This window comes from Hypanus sabinus, chromosome 7 (genome assembly GCF_030144855.1).
Source record: "Hypanus sabinus isolate sHypSab1 chromosome 7, sHypSab1.hap1, whole genome shotgun sequence".
Taxonomy (NCBI): Eukaryota; Metazoa; Chordata; class Chondrichthyes; order Myliobatiformes; family Dasyatidae; genus Hypanus; species Hypanus sabinus.
This window is the reverse complement of record NC_082712.1, coordinates 10,681,089-10,708,982: the sequence shown is the minus strand read 5'-3', so window position 1 is coordinate 10,708,982 and position 27,894 is coordinate 10,681,089. Positions and strand designations below refer to the sequence as shown.

Sequence of the window (27,894 nt, the reverse complement as noted above, 5' to 3'; positions counted from 1 at the left end):
GCACTAGCTATGTACTCACAGAGAAAAACGCTAACTATGATTTACAGATTAGGGCTGACAGATTTCTTCATTATTAAATGGTTAGGAGTGCAGACATGATGAATTATTGACTGGTGACTCCTTGCTTACTATTTTCCTCTCTTTTTGCAGTATTTATTTTTTATATTTCTTATTGTCACCCATAGTTGCTCTGTACTACTGCCACAAAACAGTCACGTAGGGGTTCACGTAACGCTATCACAGTGCCAGCAACAGGGTTTCAATTCCTGCCACTGCCTTTGAGGAGATTGTACGTCCTCCCCACGACCTCTGGGTGTTTCAGTTTCCTCCCACGTTCCGAAGCAGGTTAATTAGTTACATGGATGTGATCGGGCAGCACAGACTCACTGGGCTGGTACCGTGCTGTATCTCTGAATAAAAACATGAGAACTAAAACAACAAATTTCATGGCCTACAATATGTCAGTGATAATAACCCTGATTCTGAGAACTTGCACACTTTTACAGGTCAGTAGAAACCTTTTCTATCTCCATTTGGTGGTCACCTAGTTATAGCATAAACAGTCCGGATGAAGGGTCTCGACCCAAAACGTCAACTGTGTATTCCCCCCCACAGCTACTGCCTGGCCTGCTGAGCTCCTCCAGCATTTTGTGTTTGTCATAAACAAAGGCTTTATGACTAATGTTGGAGAATTCATTAATCCAAGAGGGAATGCATTTGAAGAATTCAGTGATGATTTAGAGAGACTCAGGAGAACCTACAGAGAGCAGTAAACAAGGAAACTAGTCCATCACAGGCGTGTCACTTCCTTCCATCCAATCCATTGCTTCAGGAGTGCTAACAGCATCGTCAGATTCCTGCCACCCTGGCCATTCCCTTTTCTCCCTTCTACACCTGGGAGAAAGGACGAAGGTCCTCCTGAAGGTCCAGATGACCAGACTCAATGACAGCTCCTTCCCCACTGCTGTCCGACTCCTAAACCGATCACCCCTCTCACATCCCCTTCTCAGTGGGCCTGCCATGTTCTCCAGCCTTTAACTCTATCTCTTCTGTTTTTGTTATTGTAGCATGTATTTTACTTGCACAATTTGTCTTTTTTTGCAAAGTTCCAGTTCAAAGTTCAAAGTAAATTTATTATCAAAGTATATACACGTCACCATGTACAACCATGTACAATGTTCTTGCAGAAATATTCAATAAATCCAATGACCATAACTATTATTCACCATCATCAGTGTAGGGCGTAAGCGATCATGGCCGTTTGACCATGATTGTGCTTGGCAGATTTTTCTACTGAAGTGGTTTGCGATTGCCTGTTCTGGGAAGTGTCTTTACAAGATGGGTGACCAGCCATTATCAATACTCTTCAGAGATTGTCTGGCTGGCGTCAGAGGTTGCATAACCAGGACTCATAACCTGCACCAGCTGCTCATACGACCATCCATCCTGATCAGGGGGCTAAGCAGGTGTGATACCTCGCCCAAAGGTGACCTGCAGGCTAGTGGGGAGAAGGAGCACCTTACACCTCCTTTGGTAGAGACGTATCTCCACCCCGTCACCCACCTCCATCAGTACTTTCTTTATATCAACAGGAAAATGCCCCCCAATCCCTTTTCAAATTCCTTCCACTCTCCTGTGCCCTCTTGGTTTTGGGGTAAAAGATTTTGACTTTCTCCCTGTCTCTGCCTCACCCAGGCACTTGAAGTGGTTTCAGTGAGACTTAATTCAGTAACTGACTGGGTCCTGATTACGGAACAAGCAATTATCCACAGGTCTAATAGCAAATCCAATTTTCTATCACAACATGGGTGCACACTATGATGAAGCTAGCGAAGTTTCTGAAACTTGGGTGTTTGTCACTGCTGAATTCCATGTCTCTATTTCCAGGATTTGTCTGCCATTCCCTGTTACGACATCAGCGCAATCTGCATCCCTATTTACTAGTTATTAGCCCCCAGGTCTGGGTGCAGATTGATGGGACCAGGCAGAAAACAAGGCTAGCACGGAGAGGCCTAAGGATCTATTTCAGTACAGTAGTGCTTTATGACTCTATTTTTACCATGTACACTGTTGATTCTGGGTTCCCTAAGTTTGTTATAGTCAGGGGAGGTAGGGGAAAAGCTCCCACTGCCTATTAAATGCTCCCAGTGGTGTGTGTCTTAATAGCCTCTGACACCAGTCACTCCGGGCAGATGGGGCTCATCAGCCGTGGTTGGCAGCTCATCTCAGAGAAGGGAATCTCTGATCTCAAAACACTGCTGCCTTGCAGCCATACCCACTCATGGGGAAGGCTTCGGGAGTAAACCCCGAGGAAAACCTGGAGTTGGAGTCCCTGAGGCAGCCCTGCATTGAGTTTAATGCTGACTGGCAACTCCTGTGATGATGCTGGTGCCCAACCATATCGGCCTTTGCCGTTCCTTTGGTTACATCAGCTGCGTGGAGAGGGGGAGCCTGCTACATGGGCAACAGTTTGTTCTCCATACCCTATTGCCCTGGCTTGCATATCAAACATAGACAGCTGGGGCACAACATCTATAATCGACCCCAGCCAACAGAGAGCCCCAAGCTCTGTTAGTTCTGTGTGCTTCATGTGAACAAGGAATTTCATTGCACCCTGGTGTATCTGACAACAAGCTGACTTGACTCTCATGCAGGGAGCATTAATATCAACTGAAATCCCAGCGTCAGACATAAGGACGTCCAGTCGCTCCTCTGTCTCCGGTCCGTTGACCTTGCACAGTCCTTCTGCTCATCACAGGAGCTATCGCACAATGGCTCATAGACTTACACAACAGTTAGGCCCTTTGGCCCATCTAGCCCATGCCACCCCAGCCAGTCCCAATTTCCTGTGTTTGGCACATATCGCCTCTCAGCACCACCCTTCCATGTTCCTATCCAAGTGTCTCTTAAACAATACTGTTGTACCTGTCTCAGCTACCTCCTCTGGCAGCTCGTTCCATATACTCACCACCCTCTGGATGAAAATGTTGCCTCTTGGGTTCCTTTTAAATCTTTACCCTCTCACCCTGAACCAAACTCCCCTAGTTTTAGTCTCCCCTACCCAGGGGAAAGAGATTAGCCATGTCTTTCCTCTAAGAAGGTGACTATAACTGTACACAGTACTCCGAGTGCAGCCACACCAAAAACTGCCACATCATATCCCAACTCCTAGACTCAGTGCCCTGTCAAATGAAGGCCAGCATACTGAATACATTTTTACCATCTAATCTTGAATCTTGAAGCATTATTTACAGTTTAGAATGGGCACATTCTGGATTGTGAGAATTTATTGCATGTGTTCATTGTATCCATCAATAATTCTGCAATTTGATTGATAAAATTCATTAATTGTTCAGAAAACATGGTCCTTAAATGTCTGGCTTAGTAAATTAATTGATTATTTGGATAATTATTCTTTGTAAAATGCTCCAGTTGCTAAGAGATCGAAATGGGAAATGTCATTAATTATTGAAGTTGAACAGGTTTTTAATTAAAGACTGGATCTAGTAAAATCTTGAACAATTTAGAATTAGAACATGCCCTCTACTCATCTACCTGTGATTATGTTTCTGAATTTCTGAAATATATTCAGAATGGTTTGGGGTGTTAGAGGTCAGGTTGGGTTTAGGGACAGGGATGACGGAGGGTTAGAGGTCAGGTTGGGTTTAGGGACAGGGATGACGGAGGGTTAGAGGTCAGGTTGGGTTTAGGGACAGGGATGTGGAGAGTTAGAGGTCAGGGTGTGTTTAGGGACAGGGATGTCTGGAGTTAGAGGTCAGATTAGGGTTTTGGGACAGGGATGTGGGGAGTTAGAGGTCAGGTTGGGTTTAGGGACAGGGATGTGGAGAGTTAGAGGTCAGGTTGGGTTTAGGGACAGGGATGTGGAGAGTTAGAGGTCAGGTTGGGTTTAGGGACAGGGATGACGGAGGGTTTAGGGACAGGGATGTGGGGAGTTAGAGGTCAGAAGCAGTAAATGCAGGAGCCGGTTGGAGTCCAGGTGGGAGCACTCTGTGGTCGAAAGCCAGCAATCCCCTGAGGACTGAGCTCAGGTCAGTAGGCACTGAGGGCGAAGAACAGCAATCTCATGGTTAAGGACTGAGGTCAGTGGGCCACAACATCAAGGGTTCATGATGCCAAAGTCAGTGAGTCCTGGAGTTTGAGAGCCACGTGGACAGGAAGTGAGGCCCGGGGTCAGTCGTCAGGAATGGAGCTCCGATGTCAGTCAGCAGATCTGGATGATGGACATCCTAAGGATGGAGGTCGTTTGACAGGTGCTGAGGACAAAGACGGGCTGTCCACTTGGTCAGACAGGGTTTGATTTGCTGTTGTGTCTATCTTGTTGTATACTGGCTGCTGAACATTGTTGGCATGCTTTGTTGTGCTGAAATGTGTGGCAACACTTCAGGCTGCCCCAGGCACATCCTTGGGTTGTGTTGGTTGCTAACACAGACAATGTCTTTCCCTGTACAGTATGTTTCACTGTACATGTGACTAATAGATCTAATCTCGAATCTTCAGAGCCCAAATTGGGTAAACTCTGGATCATGAGAATTTATTGAATGCATTGATTGAATACATCAATTATTCTCCAATTCGATTGAGAAAGTTCATTAATTGTTGAGAAATGATAGAAAAACATTGTCCTTAAGAGATGAAATCCATTGGTTATTTGGATAATTTTTCTTTGGGAAATGCTCCAGTTCCTAAGAGATTGGACTGGCAAGTGAAATTAATTATTGATATTCAACTCTTTAATTGCTTAGAGACTGGATTTGGGCAAAATCTTGAATAATTTAAACAGATTTCACACACCTCTTCTCATTGCTACCATCACGGTGGAGGTACAGGAGTCTGAAGACATACTCTCAGCGATTCAGGAACAGCTTCTTCCCCTCTGCCATCAGATTTCTGAATGGACAATGAACCCATGTACACCACCTCACTATTTCTTTTGCTTTCTTTTTGCACCATTTATTTAATTTAAATATATAACCATATAACAATCACAGCACGGAAACAGGCCATCTCGGCCCTCCTAGTCCGTGTCGAACTCTTAATCTCAACTAGTCCCACCTACCCGTACTCAGCTGCACTCACCTACTCCTAAAATATATATTTTTTATTGTAATTTATGTTTTTATTATGTATTGCACTGTACTGCTGCCACAAAACATCAAATTTCACGACAAGAGTCAGCAATAATAAACCTGATTCTAATTCTGATAAAATAGATTCTTTATTCAGAGATTGAATCATAGGGCACTAACACTACAGCATGAAAAGGGCCTTCAGCCCACCTACTCCCTGCCAAACTATTAACCTGCTTAATTCCATCGACCAACACCAGGACCACAGCCCTCCATACCTCTCTCATCCAAACTACTCCTAAATGCTGCAATCGAATCCGTAGCCACCACTTCGATCCATAGTCTGAGTGAAGAAGACCCCCCTCAGGTTCTCTGAACCTTTCTCCGGAAACCCATGCATTGGGATTAAACATGGACTGACTGAATTGTAAATTATTAGGATTAGATTGTGTAAATGCCTTAATAATCTGGACTAGATTGGGTAAATATATTAATTAATTAGAGACTGGATTGGGTAATTTCATTAATAATTGATTGTTAGCACCTACAGACTGGATTGGAAGAATGTATGAATTTATGTTTTTAGAGTTAAACCAACTGAATTGATTAATTATTTAGAGATTGGATGGGGAGTATAATTCTTAATTGTGTAGTGAGAATTTATTAAGTATTCAGAATAATTTGAAGGAATTCCTTAAAATTAATGAGATCACTTTGACTGAAGTAATTAATTATTGGTTGGATTACATATATTCAACAATAATGAGGGTGGATTTTGGGAATTCATTAGGTATTTAGGGATAATAGAAATATGCAATAATTAATTAGAAACAGTTTCATAAATTATTTAAATACTGGATCAAAAGTATTAATTAAATTAGAAACTTTGATTGCGAAGAAGTGATTAATTAATGAGATTGCTTTGGCCAAAATCATTGTGATTGATATTAGAATTGGGAGAATTCAACTTAATTCCAATCGGGATTATTCTGCAAGAGTTCTTGAATTCTTTTGGAGAAATTCATTAATAATTGAGACATTTATTGAGTGAATTCATTAATTATTGAAATTGTATTCAGAGAATTCTTCAATTATTTATCAATTAGATTGGGAAAAGTACATTACTTATTTAGAATCAGCTGAATTCATTAATTATTTAAAGATTAGATTTGGAGTGTTTGTTAGCTCTTGTTATCGTATTGGATGAAATCAATATGGATTTGGGGAACTCATTAAATATTCAGAGTTTGGACTGAGGGAATACAAAACTCAGATAATCTGTTACTCTGTTGATCAGAAATCCAAGCTTATGAAGAAAGGTCTTTGAACTGAAACATTAGCCTGTTTCTCATCCACAGATGCTGCCTGACCTGCTGAGTGTTTTTGAGAATTTTCTGTTTTTGCTTCTAGATTTCAAAAATCTGCAGTCTTTTTATTGTCAGTCTTTTGAATCTGTCCCTGTTTTCTGTTCTTCAATTAAATTCATGGAAACCTCAATCCCACATACTAATGTAATGTGCTGTAAGATTTCACTGATGATGAAATGGTTTCTCTGTAGCAGTAATGTTTGTGTTATGACTAGAGATAGAAACATAGAAAACATACAGCACAATTCAGGCCCTTCAGCCCACAAAGCTATGCCAAACATGTCCCTATCCTAGAACTACCTAGACTGTACCCATAGCCCTCTATTTTTCTAAGCTCCATGTAGCCATCCAGGAGTCTCTTAAAAGACCCTATCACTTCCACCTCTGCCACCGCCGCCGGCAACCCATTCCACGCACTCACCACTCTCTGTGTAAAAAACTTACCCCTGACATCTCCTCTGTACTTATCTCCAAGCACCTTAAAACCATGCCCTCTCGTGCTAGCCAATTCAGCCCTGGGGAAAAGCCTCTGACTATCCACAGGATCAATGCCTTTCATCATCTTATACACATCTATCAAGCCACCTCTCATCCTCCATTGCTCCAAGGAGAAAAGGCTGAATTCACTCAACCTATTCTCAAAAGACATGCTCCCCAATCTAGGCAACATCCTTGTAAATCTCCTCTGCACTCTTTCTATGGCTTCCACATCCTTCCTGTAGTGAGGTGACCAGAACTGAGCACAGTACTCCAAGTGGGGTCTGACCAGGTTCCTCCATAGCTGCAACATTACCTCTCGGCTCTTAAACTCAATCCCACAATTGATGAAGGCCAATGCACCGTATGCGTTCTTAACCACAGAGTCAACATGCGTAGCAGCTTTGACTTGGACCACAAGATCCTTCTGATCCTCCACACTGCTGAGAGTCTTACCATTAATACTATATTCTGCCATCATATTTGACCTACCAAAATGAACCGCCTCTCTCTTATCTGGGTTGAACTCCATCTGCCAGTTCTCAGCCCAGTTTTGCATCCTAACAATGTCTGGTTATAATCTCTGACAGCCCTCCACACTATCCACAACACCCCCAACCTTTGTGTCAGCAGCAAACTTACTAACCCATTCCTCCACTTCCTCATCCAGGTCATTTATAAAAATCACGAAGAGTAGGGATCCCAGAACAGATCCCTGAGGCACCCCACTGGTCACCAACCTCCATGCAGAATATGACCCATCTACAACCACTCTTTGTCTTCTGTGGGCAAGCCAGTTCTGGATCCACAAAGCAATGTCCCCTTGGATCCCATGCCTCCTTACTTTCTCAATAAGCCTTTGATGGGGTACCTTATCGAAAGCCTTGCTAAAATCCATACACCCTACATTTACGGCTCTACCTTCATCAATGAGCTTAGTCACATGCTCAAAAAATTCGATCAGGCTCGTAAGTCACGACCTGCCTTTGACAAAGTCATGCTGACTATTCCTAATCATATTATGCATCTCCAAATGTTCATGAATCCTGCTTTTCAGGATCTTCTCCATCAAATTGCCAACCACCAAAGTAACACTCACTGGCCTATAATTTCCTGGGATATCTCTACTCCCTTTCTTGAATAAGGGAACAACATCCTCCAATCCTCCGGAACCTCTCCCATCCTCATTGAGGATGCAAAGATCATCGCCAGAGGCTCAGCAATCTCCTCCCCCGCTTCCCACAGTAACCTGGGGTAAATCACATCCAGTCCCGGTGACTTATCCAACTTGATGCTTTCCAAATGCTCCAGCACATCTTCTTTCTTAATCTCTACGTTCCCAAGCTTTTCAGTCTACTGCAAAATATCCCTACCATCGCCAAGATCCTTTTCCGTAGTGAATACTGAAGCAAAGTATTCATTAAGTACCTCTGCTATTTCCTCTAGTTCCATACACACTTTTCCGTTGTCACACTTGATTGGACCTATTCACTCACGTCCTATCCTCTTGCTCTTCACATACTTGTAGAATGCCTTGTGGTTTTCCTTAATCCCGTCTGTCAAGGCCTTCTCATGGCCCCTTCTGACTCTCCTAATTTCATTCTTAAGCTCCTTCCTGCAAGCCTTATAAGGTTGTAGATTCATATCATTACCTAGTTTTTTGAACCTTTTGTAAGCTCGTCTTTTCTTCTTGACCAGATTTACAACAGCCTTTGTGCACCATGGATCTTGTACTGTACCACCCTTTCCATGTCTCATTGGAATGTACCAACTCAGAACCCCACGCAAATATCCCCTGCACATTTGCCACATTTCTTCGGTATGTTTCCCTGAGAACATCTGTTCCTAATTAATGCTTCCAAGTTCCTGCCTGATAGCCTCATATTTCCCCTTACTCCAAATAAGCATTTCCCTAACTTGTCTGTTCCTATCCCTCTCCAACGCTGTGGTAAAGAAGATAGAATTGTGATCACTATCTCCAAAACGTTCTCTCAATGAGAGACCTGACACCTGACCAGGTTCATTTCCCAATACCAGATCAAGTACAGCCTCTCCTCTTGTAGGCTTATCTATATATTGTGTCAATCAATCTTCCTGAACACACTTAACAAACTCCACCCCATCTAAACCCCTTGTTCTAGGGAGGTGCCAATCAATATTTGGGAAATTAAAATCTCCCACCATAACAACCCTATTATTATCACTCCTTTCCAGAATCTGTCTCTCTATCTGCTCCTCGATGTCCCTGTTACTAGTGGGTGGTCTATAAAAAACACCCAGTAGAGTTATTGACCCCTTCCTGTTACTAACAGAGACTCAGTAGACAATCCCTCCGTGACTTCCTCCTTTTCTGCAGCCATGACACTATCTCTGATCAGCAATGTCACACCCCCACCTCCTTTGCCTCCCTCTCTATCCTTTCTGAAACATCCAAAGCCTTGCACTTGAAGTAGCCATTCCTGCCCCTGCACCGTGCAATTCTCTGAAATGGCCACAACATCAAAGCTCTAAGTACTGATCCACGCTCTAGGCTCATCCACTTTATTCATGATACTCCTCGCATTAAAATAGACACACCTCAAACCATCAGACTGAGCGCGTCCCTTCTCTATCACCTGCTTATCCTCCCTTTCACGCTGTCTCCAAGCTTTCTCTATTTGCGAGCCAACCTCCCCTTCCTCCGTCACTTCAGTTCAGTTCCCACCCCCCAGCAATTCTAGTTTAAACTCTCCCCAACAGCTTTAGCAAACCTTCTCACCAGGATATTGGCCCCCCCTGGGATTCAAGTGCAACCTGACCTTTTTGTACAGGTCACACCTGCCCCAGAAGAGGTCCCAATCATCCAGAAATCAGAATCCCTGCCCCCTGTCCAATCCCTCAGCCATGCATTTATCCTCCACCTCATTCTATTCCTATACTCGCTATCACATGGCACAGGCAGTAATCCCGAGATACTACCTTCGAGGTCCTGCTTCTTAACTTCCTTCCTAACTCCCTGTAGTCTGTTTTCAGGATCTCCTCCCTTTTTCTACCAGTGTCATTGGTACCAATATGTACCACGATCTCTGGCTGTTCGTCTTGCCACTTCAGGATATCGTGGACGCGATCAGAAATATCCTGAATCCTGGCACCTGAGAGGCAAACTACCATCCGTGTTTCTTTCCTGCATCCACAGAATCACCTATCTGACCCCCTAACTATCGAGTCCCCTATCACTGCTGCCATCCTCTTCCTTTCCCTACCCTTCTGAGCCACAGGGCCAGACTCTGTGCCAGAGACGTAAACCACTGTTGCTTCCCCCAGGTAGGCTGTTCTTCCCAACAGTACTCAAACAGGAGTACTTACTGTTAAGGGGGACAGCCACAGGGGTACAGCCTAGCATCTGCTTCTTGCCCTTCCCTCTCCTGACTGTTACCCACTTATCTGTCTCCTGTGGTCCTGGGGTGACTACCTAGATAACGGTTTGGAATGCTGTTGTTCTTTCTTGTGACTCTGGAAGAGAGATTTTCACGGAGTTTTGCCAGGAAGAGATGAAGAGAGGACACAAATGGAGAGAGTTGGTAGACTGCCGGATGGGGTGGACTTGGAGCGAGGGTCCGAAGGTCAGCAACGATTGGAGGAGGTCGATGGTGGACGATCGACTTATCAGAGAGCTCCAACATTGCACAACAAACCGTTTCATAAGATTGGGCCCTTTTTTTCTTTTTTTCCATTTCTTTACTAACCATATAGTCAAAGTAAGAATTATAAAGCTCAATCGTTTAATCGCATATTGTGTACTGTTTATTATTTCGGGGTACTGATTTGTAACAGGGGACACATCGTGCAGAATCTACCCAAACGAGATTTTTCTTAAATTTGGCTGGGCCGGGGGCTATCTCTCCCTGGATTAAGCTGCTAGCCGTAATGAGAGTTACACTAAAGAAGGTCTCAATCCCACATAAACTCATGAGGGTCTCAATCCCAAACATTTATAAACTCACTACAGCCCTTTCTGCTTTCCCTTTAAACAAACCAGGCTCATGGTTCCCCTCCCCCAACTCTTTATTCCTTTTTCTTCTCCCTTCCTTTCCAGTCCTGATGAAGGGTCTCAGCCTAAAATGTTGACGGGTTATTCCCCTCTATATATGCTGCCTGACCTGCTGTGTTCCTCCAGCATTTTGTGTGGGATGTTCTGAATTTCCAGCATCTGCAGAATCTCTTGTGTTTATGACTTGGTGCTCCACTGTGATGTCTTTTTGAGAGGTGTCTTTTTCTTTATCTTCATCATCATCTTCTTCTTCTTCTTCTTTTTTGTAAGCCCACCACCCCTACTGGGGCATAGGCTGCTGACAGTAGCTCACCAGCATCCTCTATCCTGGGCCAGTCTTTCAGTTGTCCCCATTTGTAGCCCATCTTCGAAGATCCTCCCTCTCCCAGGGTTGAGGTCTTTGGAGCTTCTGTAGTTCTGGGTTTCTACGGGATGGGGTTGCTAGCCCCATGGTCAACCCTCCTCCTTTCACAGCCGGGCTTGGGACTGTTGATGGTGGCCCTGGGGTATGTCTACTTGAGGAACCTGCTGAGTTCCTCCGGTATTTAATGCGTGTTGCTCTGGATTTCCAGCATCTGCAGAATCTCCTGAGTTTAAAATTAACTACGTACTCTTTAAAATCTCAAGAAAAGATGACTTAAAAGGTGTTGCCTTTTAATATGAATCTAAACTTATGAAAGGCATTGATAGAGTAGACAAATCCTCCTTACACAGGATCATGTGACAATAGTAAACCATGTGACTAGTAAGTCATGTAAAAACAGTAAGACTCTGAACAGTGTTTGATGAGCAGGGGGATCCTGGGCTCCAAGTTCACGGCTCCTGTTAAGTGGCTACACAAGTTTATAGGGTGGTTAAGAAGGCATATGCTATGCTTGCCTTTAATAGTAGAGGCACTGAGTTCAAAAGTCAGCTAGTTATGTTTCAACTTTATAAAACTCTGGTTAGGCCACATCTGAAGTATTGCATATGATACTTAAAGTATCATAAAGACTGGCAAATGATACTGAAAGGGTTGACGGTGGATATGCAATGGCAAGCATTTAAAAATCGCATGGATGAACTACAACAATTGTTCATCCCAGTTTGGCAAAAGAATAAACCAGGGAAGGTAGTGCACTCCTGGCTGACAAGGGAAATTAGGGATAGTATCAAGTCCAAAGAAGAAACATATAAATTAGCAAAAAAAAGTGGCACACCTGAGGACTGGGAGAAACTCAGAGACCAGCAGAGGAGGACAAAGGGCTTAATTAGGAAAGGGAAAAAAGATTATGAGAGAAAGCTGGCAGGGAACATAAAAACTGACTGTAAAAGCTTTTATAGATACGTGAAAAGAAAAAGATTGGTCAAGACAAATGTAGGTCCCTTACAGTCAGAAACAGGTGAATTGATCATAGAGAACAAAGACATGGCAGACCAACTGAATAGCTACTTCGGTTCTGTCTTCACTAAGGAGGACATAAATAATCTTCTGGAAATAGTAAGAGACCGAGGGTCTAGTGAGATGGAGGAACTGAGGGAAATACATGTTAGTAGGGAAGAGGTGATAGATAAATTGAAAGGATTAAAGGCAGATAAATCCCCAGGGCCAGGTGGTCTGCATCCCAGAGTGCTTAAGGAAGTAGCCCAAATAGTGGATGCATTAGTGATAATTTTTCAAAACTCCTTAGATTCTGGATTAGTTCCTGAGGATTGGAGGGTGGCTAATGTAACCCCACTTTTTAAAAAAGGAGGGAGAGAGAAACCGGGCAATTATAGAACGGTTAGTCTGACATCGGTGGTGGGGAAAATGCTAGAGTCGATTATCAAAGATGTGATAACAGCACATTTGGAAAGAGATGAAATCATTGGACAAAGTCAGCATGGATTTGTGAAAGGAAAATCATGTCTGACGAATCTTATAGAATTTTTTGAAGATGTAACTAGTAGGGTGGATAGGGGAGAGCCAGTGGATGTGGTATATTTAGATTTTCAAAAGGCTTTTGTCAAGGTCCCACACAGGAGATTAGTATGCAAACTTAAAGCACACGGTATTGGGGGTATGGTATTGATGTGGATAGAGAATTGGTTGGCAGACAGGAAGCAAAGAGTGGGAGTAAACGGGACCTTTTCAGAATGGCAGGCAGTGACTAGTGGGGTACCGCAAGGCTCATTGCTGGGACCCCAGTTGTTTACAATATATATTAATGATTTAGACGAGGGAATTAAATGCAGCATCTCCAAGTTTGCGGATGACATGAAGCTGGGCGGTGGTGAGGAGGATGCTAAGAGGATGCAGGGTGACTTGGATAGGTTAGGTGAGTGGGCAAATTCATGGCAGATGCAATTTAATGTGGATAAATGTGAGGTTATCCACTTTGATTGCAAGAACAAGAAAACAGATTATTATCTGAACGGTGGCCGATTAGGAAAAGGGGAGATGCAATAAGACCTGGGTGTCATTGTACACCAGTCATTGAAGGTGGGCATGCAGGTACAGCAGGCAGTGAAAAAGGCAAATGGTATGTTGGCATTCATAGCAGAAGGATTTGAGTACAGGAGCAGGGAGGTTCTACTGCAGTTGTACAAGGCCTTGGTGAGACTGCACCTAGAATATTGTGTGCAGTTTTGGTCCCCTAATCTGAGGAAAGACATTCTTGCCATAGAGGGAGTACAGAGAAGGTTCACCAGATTGATTCCTGGGCTGGCAGGACTTTCAAATGAAGAAAGACTGGATCGACTAGGCTTATACTCACTGGAATTTAGAAGATTGAGGGGGGGATCTTATTGAAACATATAAAATTCTAAAGGGATTGGACAGGCTAGATGCAGGAAGAGTGTTTCCGATGTTGGGCAAGTCCAGAACGAGGGGTCACAGTTTAAGGATAAAGGGGAAGCCTTTTAGGACCGAGATGAGGAAAAACTTCTTCACACAGAGAGTGGTGAATCTGTGGAATTCTCTGCCACAGGAAACAGTTGAGGCCGGTTCATTGGCTATATTTAAGAGGAAGTTAGATATGGCCCGTGGCTAAAGGGATCAGGGGGTATGGAGAGAAAGCAGGTACAGGGTTCTGAGTTGGATGATCAGCCATGATCATACTGAATGACGGTGCAGGCTCAAAGGACCGAGTGGCCTACTCCTGCACCTATTTTCTATGTTTCTATATAGTTCTAGTTGCTCCATTACAGAAAGGATGTCACAGTTTTGCAGAGGGTGCAGAAGAGGTTTACCAGGATGCTGCCAGGATTAGAGGGTATGTACTATATTGAGAAGTTTGATAAATTTGGGTTGTTTTCTCTGGAGCGGTGAAGGCTTAGGGGGGATCTGATATGATTATGAGAGGCACAGTTAGAGTAGACAGGCAGTATCCGTTCTCTCCCAGGGTTGAAATATCTAATGACGGCAGGAATGTATTTAAGGTTAGTGGGGGTAATTTCAAAAGAGATGTGAGGAGCAATTTTTTTTTCCAGAAAGTGGTGGGTGTCTGGAATACACTGCCAGGGCTGGCGGTACAGGGAGATACATTAGAGACTTCTAAACAGGCACATGAACGTGAGGAAAATGGAGGGATCGGGTCATTGTGTGGGCAGAAGGGACCGGTCAGGTTGCCCATTTGATAACTAATTTAATTGGGTTGGCACAACATTGTGGGCTGAAGGGCCTGTTATTTTGCTGTACTGTACTATGTCCTAATGTGAAGCTTTAAAAACAACAGCTTGTTGGAATTGTTATGGTTGGCACTGGAGGGCTGATAATGTTCACATCAAAGTACAATAAACTGGCACCTGTTTGCACACCTGTCTTAGAAAAGGGTCAGAAACTCATTAGCCTAAAGGTCAGAACATTCGTATTTGTCCTATGACATACCAGGGATAATAGGGATTGTTACGGATTGCTGGCACTGATATTCCTGGAGTAAATCTCTTCAGGAGGCAGCTGGGCTACATGAGAACAAACTCTGCAGTGCCACAGAGAACAAACATTAACCTGAAGACCCCGCCACTGTCCACAACCACCATCTACCCGCGTCAACACTGCAACAGAAAATCTGGATCCCAGATCAGCCTCCAGAACAGGAATTCCCAACCTGGGCTCCACGGATCCCATGGCTCCATGGCTCCATGGCATAAAAACATTTGGGAACCCCTGGACTAGATCCACCCACTGAGAGTCAACCCCTTAGAAGAATGCCAAACTCACCCTATAACTGGTAATGGGTGCCAGAGGAAACGGGTGACCACCCTACAATAGTAATGGGTGCCAGAGGAAACGTGTGACCACCCTACAACTGGTAATGGGTGCCAGAGGAAACTGGTGACCACCCTACAACGGTAATGGGTGCCAGAGGAAACGGGTGACCACCCTACAATGGTAATGGGTGCCAGAGGAAATGGGTGATCACCTACAATGGTAATGGGTGCCAGAGGAAATGGGTGACCATCCTACAATGGTAATGGGTGCCAGAGGAAATGGGTGACCACCCTACAATGGTAATGGGTGCCAGAGGAAACGGGTGACCACCCTACAATGGTAATGGGTGCCAGAGGAAACGGGTGACCCCGCTACAATGGTAATGAGTGCCAGAGGAAATGGGTGACCTCCCTACAACTGGTAATTGGTATCAGAGGAAATGGGTGACTCCCCTACAATGGTGATGGGTGCCAGAGGACACATGTGACCCCCTACAACTGGTAATGGGTGCCAGAGGAAATGGGTGACTCCCCTACAATGGTGATGGGTGCCAGAGGACACATGTGACCCCCTACAACTGGTAATGGGTGCCAGAGGAAACGGGTGACCGCGCTACAATGGTAATGGGTGTCAGAGGAAGCGGGTGACCACCCTACAATGGTAATGGGTGCCAGAGGACACATGTGACCCCCTACAACTGGTAATGGGTGCCAGAGGAAATGGGTGACCCCCCTACAACTGGTAATGGGTGCCAGAGGAAATGGGTGACCACCCTACAATGGTAATGGGTGCCAGAGGAAACGGGTGACCATCCTACAATGGTAATGGGTGCCAGAGGAAATGGGTGACCATCCTACAATGGTAATGGGTGCCAGAGGAAACGGGTGACCACCCTACAATGGTAATGGGTGCCAGAGGAAATGGGTCACCATCCTACAATGGTAAAGGGTGCCAGAGGAAATGGGTGACCACCCTACAATGGTAATGGGTGCCAGAGGTAACGGGTGACCCCGCTACAATGGTAATGGGTGCCAGAGGAAATGGGTGACCACCCTACAATGGTAATGGGTGCCAGAGGAAACGGGTGACCACCCTACAATGGTAATGGGTGCCAGAGGAAACGGGTGACCACCCTACAATGGTAATAGGTGCCAGAGGAAACGGGTAACCACCCTACAACAGTAATGGGTTCCAGAGGAAATGAGTGACCACACTACAATGGTAATGGGTGCCAGAGGAAGAGGGTGACCACCCTACAATGGTAATGGGTGCCAGAGGAAATGGGTGACCACCTACAACTGGTAATGGGTGCCAGAGGAAATGGGTGACCCCCTACAATGGTAATGGGTGCCAGAGGAAATGGGTGATCACCCTACAATGGTAATGGGTGCCAGAGGAAGCGGGTGACCACCCTACAATGGTAATGGGTGCCAGAGGACACATGTGACCCCCTACAACTGGTAATGGGTGCCAGAGGAAACGGGTGACCGCGCTACAATGGTAATGGGTGCCAGAGGAAATGGGTGACCATCCTACAATGGTAATGGGTGCCAGAGGAAATGGGTGACCATCCTACAATGGTAATGAGTGCCAGAGGAAATGGGTGACCTCCCTACAACTGGTAATTGGTGCCAGAGGAAATGGGTGACTCCCCTACAATGGTGATGGGTGCCAGAGGACACATGTGACCTCCTACAACTGGTAATGGGTGCCAGAGGAAATGGGTGATCCCCTACAATGGTAATGGGTGCCAGAGGAAATGGGTGACCACCCTACAAGGATAATGGGTGCCAGAGGAAATGGGTGATCACCCTTACAACTGGTAATGGGTGCCAGAGGAAACGGGTGACCACCCTATAATGGTAATGGGTGCCAGAGGAAACGGGGGACACCTCACAATGGTAATGAGTGCCAGAGGAAATGGGTGACCACCTACAACTGGTAATGGGTGCCAGAGGAAACTTGTGACAACCCTACAATGGTAATGGGTGCCAGAGGAAATGTGTGACCACCCTACAACTGGTAATGGGTGCCAGAGGAAACTGGTGACCACCCTACAACGGTAATGGGTGCCAGAAGAAATGGGTGACCACCTACAACTGGTAATGGGTGCCAGAGGAAACGGGTGACCACCCTACAATGGTAATGGGTGCCAGAGGAAATGGGTGACCATCCTACAATGGTAATGGGTGCCAGAGGAAATGGGTGACCACCCTACAATGGTAATGGGTGCTAGAGGAAATGGGTGACCACCGTACAATGGTAATGGGTGCTAGAGGAAATGGGTGACCATTGTACAATGGTAATGGGTGCTAGAGGAAATGGGTGACCACCTACAACTGGTAATGGGTGCCAGAGGAAATGGGTGAACCCCCTACAACTGGTAATGGGTGCCAGAGGAAACGGGTGACCCCCCCCTATAATGGTAATGGGTGCCAGAGGAGCAGAAGGTCTCTCAGTTCCTGACGGTGGCTGCATCCTTATTTTCCCCCAAATATGATGGACTCTGCTAGCTTACCGTTCCTCGCTCTTAAAACCGGTTCAGTGGAATCACTTGGATGTTTGGCGACACATAATCTGACGGAAGCCTTGGCCGGTCGAGCAGTTCCTGTGAGAGCAACAGAACAGTCGACGTTTCAGTGTTTCAATCTGAACTGCTGGCAATTCCCTCCCCCTGACAGATGCTGCTCAACCTGCTGAATTCCTTCAACAGATTGTGTGTTGTCCCGGATTCCAGTCTCTCAATTGAAAGTGTATAATACGGACCTTCATCAGAACTGGAGTGTGCAACAATACGACCATATTGGTCCATCTACTGTTCAATGGAATGTAGCAGAGAGAATGTTATACAGCATTTCACCCGTGCTTTCCCTGCCCTGGGAGTCTGTGATCGGACAAAGAGCGAGTTTCACTCTGTGTCTGACCCTGCAAGTGTGTGATGAACAGTGTAGAGGGGGATTCACTCTGTGTCTGACCCCAGGAGTGTGTGATGGGACAGTGTAGAGGGAGATTCACTCTGTGTCTGACCCAAGGAGTTCATGACGGGACGGTGTAGAGGGAGATTCACTCTGTGTCTGACCCAAGGAGTTTGTGATGGGACAGTGTAGAGGGAGATTCACTCTGTGTCTGACCCAAGGAGTTCATGATGGGACAGTGTAGAGGGAGATTCACTCTGTGTCTGACCCAAGGAGTTCGTGATGGCACGGTGTAGAGGGAGATTCACTCTGTGTCTGACTCCAGGAGTGTGTGATGGGACGGTGTAGAGGGAGATTCACTCTGTGTCTGACCCAAGGAGTTCATGACGGGACGGTGTAGAGGGAGATTCACTCTGTGTCTGACCCAAGGAGTTTGTGATGGGACAGTGTAGAGGGAGATTCACTCTGTGTCTGACCCCAGGAGTTCATGACGGGACGGTGTAGAGGGAGGTTCACTCTGTGTCTGACCCTGAGATTGTGTGATGGATAGTGTAGAGGGAGATTCACTCTGTGTCTGACCCAAGGAGTTCATGATGGGACAGTGTAGAGGGAGATTCACTCTGTGTCTGACCCAAGGAGTTCATGATGGGACTGTGTAGAGGGAGATTCACTCTGTGTGTGACCCCAGGAGTGAGTGATGGGACAGTGTAGAGGGAGATTCACTCTGTGTCTGACCCAAGGAGTGTGTGATGGGACAGTGTAGAGGGAGACTTACTCTGTGTCTGACCCCGGGAGTGTGTGATGCGACGGTGTAGAGGGAGTTTCACTCTGTGTCTGACCCTGAGAGTGTGTGATGAACAGTGTAGAGGGAGATTTACTCTGTGTTTGACCCCAGGAGTGTGTGATGGGACAGTGCAGAGGGAGGTTCACACTGTGTCTGACCCCGGGAGTGTGTGATGGGACAGTGTAGAGGGAGATTCACTCTGTGTCTGACCGTGAGAGTGTGAGATGAACAGTGAAGAGGGAGATTTACTCTGTGTCTGACCCCAGGAGTGTGTGATGGGACAGTGTAGAGGGAGTTTCACTCTGTGTCTGACCCTGAGAGTGTGTGATGAACAGTGTTTTGGGAGATTCACTCTGTGTCTGACCCAAGGAGTTCATAATGGGACGGTGTAGAGGGAGATTCACTCTGTGTCTGACCCCAGGAGTGTGTGTTGCGATGGTGTAGAAGGGGATTCACTCTGTGTCTGACCCCAGGAGTGTGTGTTGCGACGGTGTAGAAGGGGATTCACTCTGTGTCTGACCCAAGGAGTTCATGATTGGACGGTGTAGAGGGAGATTCACTCTGTGACTGAACCCAGGAGTGTCTGATTGGACAGTGTAGAGGGAGATTCACTCTGTGTCTGACCCTGAAATTGTGTGATGAACAGTGTATAGGGAGATTCACTCTGTGTCTGACCCAAGGAGTTTGTGATGGGATAGTGTAGAGGGAGATTCACTCTGTGTCTGACCCCAGGAGTGTGTGATGGGACGGTGTAGAGGGAGATTCACTCTGTGTCTGACCCTGAGAGTGTGTCATGAACAGTGTAGATGGAGATTCACTCTGTGTCTGACCCAAGGAGTTCATGATGGGACGGTGTAGAGGGAGATTCACTCTGTGTCTGACCCCAGGAGTGTGTGTTGGGACGGTGTGGAGGGAGATTCACTCTGTGTCTGACCCAAGGAGTTCATGATGGGACGGTGTAGAGGGAGATTCACTCTGTGTCTGACCCAAGGAGTTTGTGATGGGATAGTGTAGAGGGAGATTCACTCTGTGTCTGACCCAAGGAGTTCATGATGGGACGGTGTAGAGGGAGATTCACTCTGTGTCTGACCCCAGGAGTGTGTGTTGGGATGGTGTGGAGGGAGATTCACTCTGTGTCTGACCCAAGGAGTTCATGATGGGACGGTGTAGAGGGAGATTCACTCTGTGTCTGACCCCAGGAGTGTGTGATGGGACGGTGTAGAGGGAGATTCACTCTGTGTCTGACCCTAGGAGTTCATCATGGGACGGTGTAGAGGGAGATTCACTCTGTGTCTGACCCTGAGAGTGTGTCATGAACAGTGTAGATGGAGATTCACTCTGTGTCTGACCCAAGGAGTTCATGATGGGACGGTGTAGAGGGAGATTCACTCTGTGTCTGACCCCAGGAGTGTGTGTTGGGACGGTGTGGAGGGAGATTCGCTCTGTGTCTGACCCAAGGAGTTCATGATGGGACGGTGTAGAGGGAGATTCACTCTGTGTCTGACCCCAGGAGTGTGTGATGGGACGGTGTAGAGGGAGATTCACTCTGTGTCTGACCCTAGGAGTTCATCATGGGACGGTGTAGAGGGAGATTCACTCTGTGTCTGACCCTGAGAGTGTGTCATGAACAGTGTAGATGGAGATTCACTCTGTGTCTGACCCAAGGAGTTCATGATGGGACAGTGTAGAGGGAGATTCACTCTGTCTGACCCAAGGAGTTCATGATTGGACGGTGTAGAGGGAGATTCACTCTGTGACTGAACCCAGGAGTGTCTGATTGGACAGTGTAGAGGGAGATTCACTCTATGTCTGACCCTGAAATTGTGTGATGAACAGTGTATAGGGAGATTCACTCTGTGTCTGACCCAAGGAGTTTGTGATGGGATAGTGTAGAGGGAGATTCACTCTGTGTCTGACCCCAGGAGTGTGTGATGGGACGGTGTAGAGGGAGATTCACTCTGTGTCTGACCCTGAGAGTGTGTCATGAACAGTGTAGATGGAGATTCACTCTGTGTCTGACCCAAGGAGTTCATGATGGGACGGTGTAGAGGGAGATTCACTCTGTGTCTGACCCCAGGAGTGTGTGTTGGGACGGTGTGGAGGGAGATTCACTCTGTGTCTGACCCAAGGAGTTCATGATGGGACGGTGTAGAGGGAGATTCACTCTGTGTCTGACCCAAGGAGTTTGTGATGGGATAGTGTAGAGGGAGATTCACTCTGTGTCTGACCCAAGGAGTTCATGATGGGACGGTGTAGAGGGAGATTCACTCTGTGTCTGACCCCAGGAGTGTGTGTTGGGATGGTGTGGAGGGAGATTCACTCTGTGTCTGACCCAAGGAGTTCATGATGGGACGGTGTAGAGGGAGATTCACTCTGTGTCTGACCCCAGGAGTGTGTGATGGGACGGTGTAGAGGGAGATTCACTCTGTGTCTGACCCTAGGAGTTCATCATGGGACGGTGTAGAGGGAGATTCACTCTGTGTCTGACCCTGAGAGTGTGTCATGAACAGTGTAGATGGAGATTCACTCTGTGTCTGACCCAAGGAGTTCATGATGGGACGGTGTAGAGGGAGATTCACTCTGTGTCTGACCCCAGGAGTGTGTGTTGGGACGGTGTGGAGGGAGATTCGCTCTGTGTCTGACCCAAGGAGTTCATGATGGGACGGTGTAGAGGGAGATTCACTCTGTGTCTGACCCCAGGAGTGTGTGATGGGACGGTGTAGAGGGAGATTCACTCTGTGTCTGACCCTAGGAGTTCATCATGGGACGGTGTAGAGGGAGATTCACTCTGTGTCTGACCCTGAGAGTGTGTCATGAACAGTGTAGATGGAGATTCACTCTGTGTCTGACCCAAGGAGTTCATGATGGGACGGTGTAGAGGGAGATTCACTCTGTGACTGAACCCAGGAGTGTCTGATTGGACAGTGTAGAGGGAGATTCACTCTGTGTCTGACCCTGAAATTGTGTGATGAACAGTGTATAGGGAGATTCACTCTGTGTCTGACCCAAGGAGTTTGTGATGGGATAGTGTAGAGGGAGATTCACTCTGTGTCTGACCCCAGGAGTGTGTGATGGGACGGTGTAGAGGGAGATTCACTCTGTGTCTGACCCTGAGAGTGTGTCATGAACAGTGTAGATGGAGATTCACTCTGTGTCTGACCCAAGGAGTTCATGATGGGACGGTGTAGAGGGAGATTCACTCTGTGTCTGACCCCAGGAGTGTGTGTTGGGACGGTGTGGAGGGAGATTCACTCTGTGTCTGACCCAAGGAGTTCATGATGGGACGGTGTAGAGGGAGATTCACTCTGTGTCTGACCCAAGGAGTTTGTGATGGGATAGTGTAGAGGGAGATTCACTCTGTGTCTGACCCAAGGAGTTCATGATGGGACGGTGTAGAGGGAGATTCACTCTGTGTCTGACCCCAGGAGTGTGTGTTGGGATGGTGTGGAGGGAGATTCACTCTGTGTCTGACCCAAGGAGTTCATGATGGGACGGTGTAGAGGGAGATTCACTCTGTGTCTGACCCCAGGAGTGTGTGATGGGACGGTGTAGAGGGAGATTCACTCTGTGTCTGACCCTAGGAGTTCATCATGGGACGGTGTAGAGGGAGATTCACTCTGTGTCTGACCCTGAGAGTGTGTCATGAACAGTGTAGATGGAGATTCACTCTGTGTCTGACCCAAGGAGTTCATGATGGGACGGTGTAGAGGGAGATTCACTCTGTGTCTGACCCCAGGAGTGTGTGTTGGGACGGTGTGGAGGGAGATTCGCTCTGTGTCTGACCCAAGGAGTTCATGATGGGACGGTGTAGAGGGAGATTCACTCTGTGTCTGACCCCAGGAGTGTGTGATGGGACGGTGTAGAGGGAGATTCACTCTGTGTCTGACCCTAGGAGTTCATCATGGGACGGTGTAGAGGGAGATTCACTCTGTGTCTGACCCTGAGAGTGTGTCATGAACAGTGTAGATGGAGATTCACTCTGTGTCTGACCCAAGGAGTTCATGATGGGACAGTGTAGAGGGAGATTCACTCTGTCTGACCCAAGGAGTTCATGATGGGACGGTGTAGAGGGACATTCACTCTGTGTCTGACCCAAGAAGTTCATGATGGGACGGTGTAGAGGGAGATTCACTCTGTGTCTAACCCAAGGAGTTCATGATGGGACGGTGTAGAGGGACATTCACTCTGTATCTGACCCAAGAAGTTCATGATGGGACGGTGTAGAGGGAGATTCACTCTGTGTCTGACCCAAGGAGTTCATGATGGGACGGTGTAGAGGGAGATTCACTCTGTGTCTGACCCAAGGAGTTTGTGATGGGATAGTGTAGAGGGAGATTCACTCTGTGTCTGACCCAAGGAGTTCATGATGGGACGGTGTAGAGGGAGATTCACTCTGTGTCTGACCCAAGGAGTTCATGATGGGACGGTGTAGAGGGAGATTCACTCTGTGTCTGACCCCAGGAGTGTGTGATGGGACGGTGTAGAGGGAGATTCACTCTGTGTCTGACCCAAGGAGTTCATGATGGGACGGTGTAGAGGGAGATTCACTCTGTGTCTGACCCCAGGAGTGTGTGTTGGGACGGTGTGGAGGGAGATTCACTCTGTGTCTGACCCAAGGAGTTCATGATGGGACGGTGTAGAGGGAGATTCACTCTGTGTCTGACCCTAGGAGTTCATCATGGGACGGTGTAGAGGGAGATTCACTCTGTGTCTGACCCTGAGAGTGTGTCATGAACAGTGTAGATGGAGATTCACTCTGTGTCTGATCCAAGGAGTTCATGATGGGACAGTGTAGAGGGAGATTCACTCTGTCTGACCCAAGGAGTTCATGATGGGACGGTGTAGAGGGACATTCACTCTGTGTCTGACCCAAGAAGTTCATGATGGGACGTTGTAGAGGGAGATTCACTCTGTGTCTAACCCAAGGAGTTCATGATGGGACGGTGTACAGGGAGATTCACTGTGTGTTTTCCCAGGAGTGTGTGATGGGACAGTGTAGAGGGAGATTCACTCTGTGTCTGACCCAAGGAGTTTGTGATGGGACAGCGCAGAGGGAGATTCACTCTGTGTCTCACCCAAGGAGTTCATGATGGGACTGTGTAGAGGGAGATTCACTCTGTGTCTAACCCCAGGAGTGTGTGATGGGACAGTGTAGAGGGAGTTTCACTCTGTGTCTGACCTTGAGAGTGTGTGATGAACAGTGTAGAGGGAGATTCACTCTGTGTCTGACCCAAGGAGTTTGTGATGGGACAGCGCAGAGGGAGATTCACTCTGTGTCTCACCCAAGGAGTTCATGATGGGACTGTGTAGAGGGAGATTCACTCTGTGTCTGACCCCAGGAGTGTGTGATGGGACAGTGTAGAGGGAGTTTCACTCTGTGTCTGACCCTGAGAGTGTGTGATGAACAGTGTAGAGGGAGATTCACTCTGTGTCTGACCCCAGGAGTGTGCAATGGGACAGTGTAGAGGGAGTTTCACTCTGTGTCTGACCCTGAGCGTGTGTGATGAACAGTGTAGAGGGAGATTCACTCTGTGTCTGACCCAAGGAGTTTGTGATGGGACAGTGTATAGGGAGATTCACTCTGTGTCTGACCCAAGGAGTGTGTGTTGGGACAGTGTAGAGGGACATTCACTCCGTGTCTCACCCAAGGAGTTCATGATGGGACGGTGTAGAGGGAGATTCACTCTGTGTCTGAACCCAGGAGTGTGTGACGGAATGGTGTGGAGGGAGCTTCACTTGTACCTGCCCTGACAGTGTGTGATTGGACAGTGAAAAGTAGGTTTCACTCTGTCCAACACATGCCAGACTTATCCTTGGAGTGTTTGATGTGACTGTATGGAAGATCTTTGTTATACTCCTAACCCATGCCACCTCTGCCTCTGGTGTATTTGATGATATAATGTATCTTACAATTCATATTTGACAGAATGTGTAGAGGTTACTTTTAACAAAGTGGTTTGAAATATTAAACATAATGGCATTCTTGCCTTTGGTACTGGTGTTGAAAATGAGTAAGGCAGTAATCCTGCAGTTGTGTAAATCTTTCACATGATAGACTCTGCAGATGCTGGAACTCCAGAGCAACAGACACACAAAATGCTGGTGGAACTCAGCAGGTTAGCCAGCACCTATGGAAATGAATAAACAGTTAATGTGTCAGGCGGAGTCCCTTCTTCAGGACTGGAAAGGAAAAGGGAAGATGACAGAATAAAAAGGTGTGGGGAGGTGAAGATGGACAGCTGGAAGGTGATAGGTGATAGATGGGAAAGGAAAGGTAAGTGGTTGGAGAAGAGGGAATTTGATGGGAGAGGAGAGTGGACCATGGGAGAAAGGGAAGGAGGGGACCCAGGGAGTGGTGGTAGGCAGGCGAGAAGAAGTAAAAAGCCAGAGTGGGGAGAGAATTTTTCTTTTACCAGAAGGAGTTGTCGATATTCATGCCATCAGGTTGGAGGCTACCCAGATAGAATATCAGGTGCTACTCTTTGGCTGTTGTTTGGTTTTTTTGCACTATTCTCTGTAAACTCTAAAGCAGGGGTTCCCAACCTTTCTTATTGCATGGAGCCTTACCATAAACTGAAAGGTCAACAGACCCTAGGTTGGGAACCTCTGCTCTAGAGACTTGTGTGTGCAAATCCCAGGAGATCAGCAGTTTCTGAGATACTCAAACCACCCCATCTGGCACCAACAATCATTCCACGGTCAAAGTTGCTTCGATCACGGTTCTTTCCCATTCAGTTATTCAGTCTGAACAACATCTGAACCTTTTGATAGCGTCTGCATGCTTTTATGCATTGAGTTACTGCCAAATGATTGGGTAATCAGATATTTGCATTAATGAGGAGGTGTACAGGTGTATCTAATACAGTGGCCACTGATAGTATATGTCCTATGTATTGTACAACTCCTGTTCACTAACTTGATCTCAGACAAATTTTGCACTCACCAGAGTGGTTGAGAATCTGTTGTAGGAGTGTTGTAAAGCCCAGACAGAGGACCAGATACAGCTGCTGCTGAGGTTAGAGCGGAGTTCTATTCCCATGGAAACTGTTGTTACCCCCCTGTAACTAAGTCAGGTGTTGGTAAGCTGGGGTGGACCATATCTATCAATATCCGGTGCAGCTATGCAGGTTACTTGTCAGTCCAGGCTTCACCTGTCCAACAGAGAGAAACCTACCACAGGATCATGGCAGAAGGAAGATACCCGGACACATGCGGTCAGATATATTGCTGAAACAGTGACAGGTTGTGGAGCTGCTACCTTACATCTCCAGAGATCCAGGTTCGATCCCGACTTCCGACGTTGTCTGTGTGTGGAGTGTGCGCACTCTCCCTGTGACCATGTGTGTTTAGCCCAGGGGCTCTGCTTTCTGTCCGCATTCCAAGGCACAGGCCAGTAGGTTAATCAGCCACGGTAAATTGCCCCTCGTGTGTGAGTGAGAGGCAGAATCTGGAAAGCGTTAAGGAGGGGAATGTGATAAACTGGATTAGTGAAAATGACCAAAGTTAAAGATAAAAGGTTAGCTTTATTTGTCACACGTACATTAAAGTGCACAGCGAAATGCATCATTCACGTCGATGACCAACACGGTTGGACTATGTGCAAGGACCACCATGCTTCTGGAGCCAATGTAGCATACCCACAACTCACTAAACCTAGCCCGTACGTCTTTGGAATGTGGGAGAAAAGCGGAGCACCCGAAGGAAACCCATGTGGTCACGGAGAGAACTCCTTACAGACAGTGGCGGGAATTGAGCCTCAATTGATGGTCAACATGGATTCAATGGGCAAAACGGCCTGTTTCCCTGCTGACTCTTGGAGACCGAATACTAATTGTTACTGTTTGTGCCACTGGGTGACAAGAGTGAAAGAGAAATCAATGTCCCTATTCCAACCCATTAAATAATTAACATACCTTGTTAAATCTTTTATCCTCTAAGAACATTATGAACTATCTTTCACAATAATATGAACTCCCTTGCCGCACAGCTAGTTCAGGTGGTTGGCTCAGGATACAGATGAATATGGACATGAGCGGCCAGCAGGAGGCCACTGCTTAATAATTAAAACACCCTGCTCAAGTCTATCTCAGGGAAAACTGTAAAAAAAACAATCCAGTTCCTTTTGCCAATAGATTTTCCATTGTACTTCCATCTCAGTATCAGAATCAGAATCAGGTTTAATATCACTGGCATACCTCATGAAATTTGTTGTTTTGCTGCAGGAGATTGCAAAATATAATAATAATAATAATAATAAAAACTATAAATTGCAATAAGAACACTATTCCCTCTAATCTACGAGGGTGCACAGCCGCACGGTGACTGAAACGCTCCCGCACACATAGCCTTTGTTGTCGAGCAGCTGGAATTTTCTTTTATATAATGTTAATATAGTTTTGAAATCTATGTTAATATAATTGTGAAATACCCTGTAATTAATTATGTTAGTGAATCCATAAATTTTCTATATAATAAACGTACCAGAATCTTTGCTTTGAAAAATTTTAGAGCTTCAATGTATTTACAATGTCAGTGTTTCAATAACAACAGTTACAAATTGTAACAATAAACATAGAATTGAAGTCGGTAGCTCATTGACAGCAAACTGCTGGCCCGTCGACACCGACGCCACCTAGTCAAGACGTTTTATTTTTGCCATTCTGCCTGTTAGCTGTTTTGTGCTTGTGCTGTGAGCTGTGATTTGTGTTTGTTTGATGTGTATATTACAAAAAAAGATAATTTAAAGAGCTGCGCTGTTTTCAGATCATGTAAGAATTCCTGCTCAGACCAATGGTTGGTCTGTGCAGCTATAAAAAGTAGAGGGAATGTTGACTAAGAAATATATAATTTTTTAAAATGGAGTTAAATAAGTAGTGCAAAAAGGGGAAATTAAGGGGAAAGAAACTGTCCCAACAACAATGCCTGTGGGACACACTAGTCACCAGCAGCCAACCAGAATAGGCCCCTTTATTCCCACTCTTTGCCTCCTGCCAGTCAGCCAATCTTCAGTCCATGCTGGTATCTTTCCTGTAATACCATATTCTTTTATCTTGTTAAGCAGCC

The 27,894-nt window shown here is 46.3% G+C and overlaps 1 long non-coding RNA gene across 2 annotated transcripts in view; it reads right to left on the bottom strand.

The window, feature by feature from the left end:
• LOC132396560 (uncharacterized) overlaps window positions 1–27,894 on the bottom strand; it is an 86,390-nt gene that overhangs the window by 24,499 nt on the left and 33,997 nt on the right. For both annotated transcript variants that reach the window (XR_009513021.1, XR_009513022.1), the window contains exons 2-3: window positions 26,090–26,278; window positions 17,651–17,740 (exon numbers count right to left, since the gene is read on the bottom strand). This is a non-coding gene — a long non-coding RNA (uncharacterized LOC132396560). The remainder of the gene's footprint in view (window positions 1–17,650; window positions 17,741–26,089; window positions 26,279–27,894) is intronic.